Source organism: Triticum dicoccoides, chromosome 4B (assembly GCF_002162155.2).
Source record: "Triticum dicoccoides isolate Atlit2015 ecotype Zavitan chromosome 4B, WEW_v2.0, whole genome shotgun sequence".
Taxonomy (NCBI): domain Eukaryota; kingdom Viridiplantae; phylum Streptophyta; class Magnoliopsida; order Poales; family Poaceae; genus Triticum; species Triticum dicoccoides.
Genome location: NC_041387.1, coordinates 4,833,085 through 4,840,592, shown reverse-complemented (window position 1 = coordinate 4,840,592; position 7,508 = coordinate 4,833,085). Strand labels below are relative to the sequence as shown.

The 7,508-nt window shown below is 47.7% G+C and overlaps 1 pseudogene; it reads left to right on the top strand.

Annotated features, from left to right (window-relative positions):
- LOC119292402 overlaps positions 1–7,508 on the top strand; it is a 28,478-nt pseudogene that overhangs the window by 3,207 nt on the left and 17,763 nt on the right.

Below are 7,508 nucleotides of genomic sequence, written 5' to 3'. Positions count from 1 at the left end.
TTTGTGAAAATGCATCATTGATGTTTGTGATGGCATGTGTTGCCCACATAGGATCAATCAGAAACCCTGTGAAGGTGACGAATGACGGCGACTGGATTATTTCACTTCCACTTGAGAACCGTCAGTTCACTTACATGGAACTGGAGGTGATTACAAACAACTTCCAACGACCGCTTGGAAGGGGAGGGTTTGGGTACGTGTTTCACGGCTCCCTGGAGAAGGGTACTGAGGTGGCAGTAAAGTTAAGGTCTCATTCTTCAAATCAGGGCATCAAAGAGTTCCTTGCAGAGGTAGTTCTTGTTGGTAGACAGAAATTTGTACCAAGAAATTTCACTAACTCGTGATCTCTTGTCCAGGCTCATGTTTTAGCACTTATTCATCACAAGAATCTTGTGTCCATGATTGGTTACTGCAACGACGGGGGGCATATGGCACTTGTCTATGAGTACATGCCTCAAGGATCCCTAAAAGAGCATATTGCAGGTATGTATGTTGTGAATTTGACAATATAGCTTTAAAATTTCATCAGTCTGCAATTTGAAGGGCAAACTGACCACCTAAATTTTCATTTAAGCCGAATACCGACAACCTCAAAATACAAGGTTTTATCTCCTAGTTAGAGATGCAGGAGTCGATGCCATAAGCATAGTATATTTATATATGACCCTTTAAGTACCAACTGGGTTGAAATGTACAATGTCTATATATACTTGAAGGAGAAGATGGCAACATGCGATGCTTACCCTGGGGACAAAGACTTCGAGTAGCACTTGAAACGGCACAAGGTACAACAATGAAAATGCAGTGACCCACTGTTGAACACGTTGTTCTTGAAGAATCTTGAGCATTGGCTAGACTGGTGATGTGCAGGACTGGAGTACCTTCACAAGGGATGTAGCCCACCTATAATTCACAGGGATGTGAAAACCACGAACATCTTGTTAAACGCAAGGCTGGAGGCCTAGATTGCCGATTTTGGCTTGTCCAAGGCTTTCAACTGCGAGGATGACACCCACGTATCAACTAACACATTTGCAGGCACACTTGGATATGCAGCTCCAGAGTACGTCAAGCTCTTCTGCTCTCCACCAAAATAACCTCTATGCATGAAGTGTTTTTCTGAGTGAACGCACATGCCTACAGGTACCAAAGAACAATGCAGCCGTCGACCAAGAGTGACGTGTACAGCTTTGGTGTTGTGCTGCTAGAGCTCGTCACTGGGAAGCCAGCCATCCTACGCAATCCCGAGTCCATCCCCCTCATCAACTGGGCACGGCAGCGGCTTGCATGGGGCGACATTGAGGGTGTGGTGGATACACGTATGCAAGGTGATCATGACATCAATGCCGTTTGGAAGACTACGGAGATTGCACTCAAGTGCACTGCGCAATCGCCCCTGCAACGGCCCTCCATGACTGATATCGTGATGCAGCTACAGGAGTGCCTCGACCTCGAGGAAGGCTTCGAACAAGGTGACAATGGATTCTACACCGATAGTAGCAATGGTGGAATGAACCCAAACATAAGTTACAACACTACCACAAACCAATCCATTGATGTGAGCCAGAATAACGCTACTTTGAGATAAAGCATAATTATAGTAGAGGGTCACCAATGGATACAGGTCTTAGACCTACACCATGAATTCTCTTCTTGCATGATCAGATTTCAATGAGATATTTTAACATGCTTTCTATTCTTAAGTGAGTAATGTTCTCACCATATATGAAGTGCCTACTTCAATTATTTTCTACGTAAGTTCCCCTCAGTTTGTGAATCTTTTCTCAATTATCTCCGGTATCCATACTTCAAATCAGCCTTATTCAGACTCAGAACTGAATCGCACATTGTAGATATGACATTCATGATCATAGCCTAGAGAGCTACCAGTCAGGGGTGCGATTGTAGTCGAGTGGATCACGGAGGTGGATGCATTTTAGGCCGACAAGACCACAGCCATGGGGTGAGAATTCGTGGGAAAAGGAATGTGCCCTCGACAAAGCGGTTTCCAATTGCACACGATGTTGGGCATAGTCAGATTACTCGAGATGGGATTTCATAGCGTGTCAACTAATTCGGCATAGCCAAACCAAACATGATTTGATGTTATGTTTTACCTCTGTAAATGATGTTGCGTTAGAAGCCAACGAAACAAACACGTCAAGTGCTGACATTTCACTAAACCATGCAAGCAATGTTTGACTTCACCTGGCATATGTATTAAGAGGGAAAAGTTGTTTCTTTATTCTACATCAACCAAATCGCCAACATAGTAACCGTGCTAGTGCTACTCAAGTGGCAGCTGCAAATTCTTTTCATTCTAACTTATGTCCCGAAAATGAGGGTTACCCCTGGCTCTACATAATGCGATGCACATAGCCATTTTATTTAGGGTTAATTAGCCTTTTGCCCTTAGTGGTGTCCATGTGCTCAGTTTTTTCCTCAGTTGTGAATCGTGCTCAGTTTTGCCCCTACACTGTGCGCAACTACTATGACGAGGCCAAACGGGCAGTTTTGAGTCCATTCCGTCTATTGGTGTTAGTGGTAGTGGGTCTCGAGCTTACACGTGGGACCGCGTGGACGTGGGTCCGGAACTTACATGTGGGACCGCGCAACAACATCCCCAAATCAATCCTAGGGTTCTAACCGGGCCACACGAGGCCACTCTGTCCCGTCCCCTGCTCGATCGTCCTGCGTCGCCACCACCACCTGCGCTGCCGCGGCCGTCCTGCTCCACCGCTACCTGCTCCGCTCGCCACCTTCCTGCGATGCCACGGGTGGGGCGCCCGCCACCTGTTCGACCCGTGGCGTGGTCTCCTTCCGTGCATCCGCCCGGAGCGCTGATAGGTGGGGGCTGGTGCACACATAGGAAGTACGAGGGTGAACCCCAGGGTGAAATGGCGAGCCGCGGCGACCCCGGAGTATTTGGCGAGGCAGGCATCGGGTCGGAGATCTGCCGCGTCCACGATTGGGTTCCCGAGGGGTAAGTCACGCCTCCTATTTAGATTGAGCTTAGTTCTGGATTTCAACAGTCGATTCGAGTTGGTTTGCCCGATTAGTTTAGCTATTGGTGTGCTGATTGCGTCTCTGTTTTTTGTCGGTTGGGATGGAGTTGCGGTTTGCTTTCTTGGTGCACATTAGAAGGGATCGGTACATGCTGAATGCAAAGAATAAGAAGAAATTCCAAGGAGGTTTCTTGGGGTTTGCTTGATGAAGTGGAATACAAATACTATGATGGGAAAAATAAATAGGTGATAATTAATAATGATGAAGAGTGGGCTACCATGTTTGCTAGGCATAAGGAGAAAGATAATTGTCATGTAAGGCTGCAAATTGATGTGCTTGAGCAGGCATTTGGACCTAGGATGGTGGGTGCACCTTCTCGGGCAGAACCAAGTCGTCGTAATGGCAGATCTAGCCAGAACAGTTCAGTTAGTGCACGACGACATGGTGGCTCGACAAGCATGGGCACCGGCAGTAGGGTCCCCCTTGAAGTGGAGCATGATGTCCGTGTGGATGATGACGTGGTGGGTGAGGACGAAGACCTTGCAGCTGTTCAATGGGACCCTTTGAACCCTCATGTGGAAGAAGGTACCATTTTTGCATCCATGAGTGAGTGTAGAATGCACTTGTGACATATTGCATCAAGGTAGAACGTACTTTCAAAGTTGACAAGAGCGATCAAGTACATTACAGAGTGCACTGTCCGACTGAGGGTTGTCTATGGAGGATGCTCGCATCTAAAATGCGAAATAGCACGAATGTTCACTTCAAAGTGAACCATTTTAAGCACACATGCCATGGTCGTGCTCCTTCTTGACGGCGACGAGACCCGACTCCTTCACGGGGACGAGCACTGGCTCCGTCTTGGGCCTCACGAGGCGGGAAGAGAGAGCAGAATGGTCGCCCTCGTTGATGATGAGGGCACCGCCACGGGTCACTAGTGCAGAACCGGGCAATAGCACCGGTTCGTAAGGCCCTTTAGTGCCGATTCTATAACCGGCACTAAAGTGTGGGCACTAAAGGCTCCCCCCCCCCCTCTTTAGTACCGGTTCAGCACGAACTGGTGCTAAAAGGCAACCACGTGGCACGAGTCAACTCCGGGTGCCTGGAGCCCTTTAGTACCGGTTGGTAAGACCAACCGGTACTATAAGGTTTGGGGGGTTTTTAGTTTTATGATTTCTTTTTCATTTAATTTTGTGTTTCCATTTTAATTCTTTTTCGTTAGCTGGTATTTTACGATACTACAAATTGTACACGTTATATATATATATCTCACAAACCATCATATTAATTAATTTACACATACACACATGTATAGCTATATACAATTTCTCCTACATATGCATGTTGCCTTCGGAGCCAGTGGCATTAGCTTAATTGGTGCCTTCGGAGCACGATGACAATTGGAAGTGGTTTTCAACGGGGCGGTAGCGGGTAATAGTATTCTCCCTTTGGATTTATGACCTGGTCGAGCAAAAATCCCGCTATTTCCTCTTGAAGTGCTTCTACGCGCTCCGTTTCTAGGAGCTTCGCCCGCACCTCTCTGAACTGTTAAGAAGGAGATCAATATGCATGTGTATTAGTTGTGTGACTAGATACCGATAATGGTGTAAAAATTGTGAATAGTGTTTTGACAAGCGTACCCATTCCTGTCTTTGAGATCTGCTCCTTTCGGACGCCATCATGCGAATGTTCTCGCAAACGCAGAATGCACACAAATCAGTCCCCTGCGCCTGCTTCAGGGCCTTTACGAGAATGAAATTTGATCAGATAATAATTAATCAAGCATGATAATTAAAGAGATGGCAGCTAGCTAGCTAGCTAGTACTACTTAATTACTTACCTTGGGTCTTCCCCATTTAAGCTTTTCTTTCCATTCGCCTTCCGTGACGCTGATTAACCTTGCCCAAGCCCTGCCCACCGACAAAGAAAATGAATAAAGGGATTATTAAATAGTTCATATCATGAAATGACGAACTAAATAGGCCGAGATATATAGTTAATAATGATTGAAATTACCTGTTGACTATCCCAAACAAGATGTTATAGTCAGTTTTTTCTTTGAGTAGTGAGTCCAGTATTTCAACTGTTCCGGCGTCAACTTTAATGATACACAAGACCCAGTGAAATCTGCATGCACACACGTTTGCATGTCTTAATTAAGCGGGCATATGTAAGCAAAAACATGTAGCTAGCTAGTAGGCAAAAACAGAGAATTTGTAGTACAAGACAGTGTGACTCACTGGAAGTTGTAAGGAAGTAGTATATCTTCATTGTATTTGAGGCGCTTCAAGAACTCTAGCATGCTGTCCTCTACGGCCTTTTGATGACGTGCATCTATTTTCCATGTGTATTCATTAACGGTGTTTGGGTCAATGAACCCAATGCCATAGCGTCCACCTTTTCTCATTTCATACATCTTCATCCTACATATAATACCACAGAAAAGAATATAGTGAGGATAATTACAGGTAATGATTGATCAAAAGGATCACTACAGCTAGCTTGAGACTTAAATTACAGAAAGAAATCACTTATAGACAATAGCAACTGACGATAGATTTGTCGAGTGCGTCTTGATTGTATAACTGAAACAGTTCAGAATACTCAACGGACACAGCTTTCTCATGGTAGTAATGCTCCTCCTTGACATTCACCATGAGGGACAATCGATCGGAAATCTTGGTAATGTTCATGTACCATTGATGCAATTCATACATTCTCGTTGGGAGGTTCTTGACCTTGTCTGGCTCAACCAAAGGTTGGCCCCGAACATATTTCCGTTTTATTTCATCCGCTCTAAGCACAGGCATGGGCTCGATCTCGAGGAGTTGTCCAATAGTGATTTTGAGAACTTCAGCCTGCATTATATGCTCCTTCGTTATTACCACATTGCCCACCTCAGGAACGTAAACTGTTTGCCCACAATAATATTGGGCACGCGTACTGTCACGTGTTGTTGGCACAACAAGCGAGGGGATCGATTGCGCCGCCTGTTCTCCCAGCTGGGGAATGGTTTTCCCGCATTTTTTGACAGCTGCTTCTTGTTTGCTCGATCCCGAGCTCGCCTCCTTACGTAGACGTGCTCGATTTAACTTCCTGATGTGGCGCTCATAGTCTGTGTCAACAGGCTTGGGAGCTGGTGGTTGAGCCATACGAATGAAGTGGTCAATCGTTTCCTCAGGCACTTTCTCCCTTGGCGGCGTTGGCGGTTTCGGTGCAAAATGGGCTTCCACCTCGGACTTCGATATGGCTGCGATTTCCTCCTCGGACCTGTCATAAGCCCTATGCGGAAGAGGCATGAGGCTGGGACCATATTTATATCGCTTTCCTCCGCCTGTACTTCCTGTACTACCTCAACTCGTACCGCTACGCACCATAGCTGCGGGGTGTCTCTTCTGCGATTGCTGAGGCGGCGGAGACGGCTGACGGGGCTGAGTTGGACGAGGAGGAGTGGCCGCCTGAAGTTGTGCCGGACTTGGAGGAGGAGTGGCCTGAGGTTGTGCCGGACTTGGAGGAGGAGTGGACGACTGACGCTGTGGCGGACTTGGAGGAGGAGGAGTGGCCTGACACTTTGCCGGACTTGGAGGAGGAGTGGCCTGACACTTTGCCGGACTTGGTGGACTTGCAAGAGCGGGAGACTGCTGACTCGGTGGCGGACTTCGACGAGGAGTCGGCTGACGCGGTGTCGGTGGCCTTCGAAAGATGATGCAATCCTTTTTCCATAGGATGATACGATGGTTGGCGTCTCCGAGAAAGCGCTCGTCATCACCTCCAGGAAAGTCAAGCTCTAGCTCCGAATATGGGTCCACCACCTCATGAACCAAGACACAAGCATAGCCCGCTGGAATCGGGTTGCAATGGAAGGTTGCCTCGGGGGGATTTGTAAAAGCAACGGCGTCCGCCACCTTCATGGATATGTTCTTCATTTTGACGTGTAGCTCGCAGCTAGTGTTCTCCGTGATGTCATCCATGGGGTATCTACCCAGCATTGCGTCGTCCGGGGCGGAACCCACGCTGCTTCTCGGCATGGATGGGGCGGTGCTATCCAATGCTGGATCATTCGCTAGCTGCTGCAGCTGCTGAGACCCCCTTTGCTGGGTAAGTGAGTCGATCTGCTCCTGCTGCCGCTGGAATTTGACTACCAATTCCGCTTGACTTGCTTCTAGGCCTTGAAGGCGTTCATAGTCCCGCTTCCTCTGCTCCTCCTCCATCTTCCTCTTCTTCTCCTCCGCAATCTTCTTTCTCGCACGGGTTCTGTAGTCGGTGTTCCAGTCTGAAAACCCCTCATACCACGGAATAACGCCATTGCCTCGTGTTCTTCCCGGGTGTTCAGGATTTCCCAGGGCACGCGTAAGCTCGTCGTTCTCTCTGTTGGGCTGGAACACCCCCGATCGTGCCTCTTCTATTGCAACAAGTATCACATCGTCGGCTCCCTTCAGACTTGCCCTCGTCGAAACACCTGTCTTCGGGTCCAACTCCCCCCATGCGCATAGAACCAAGTC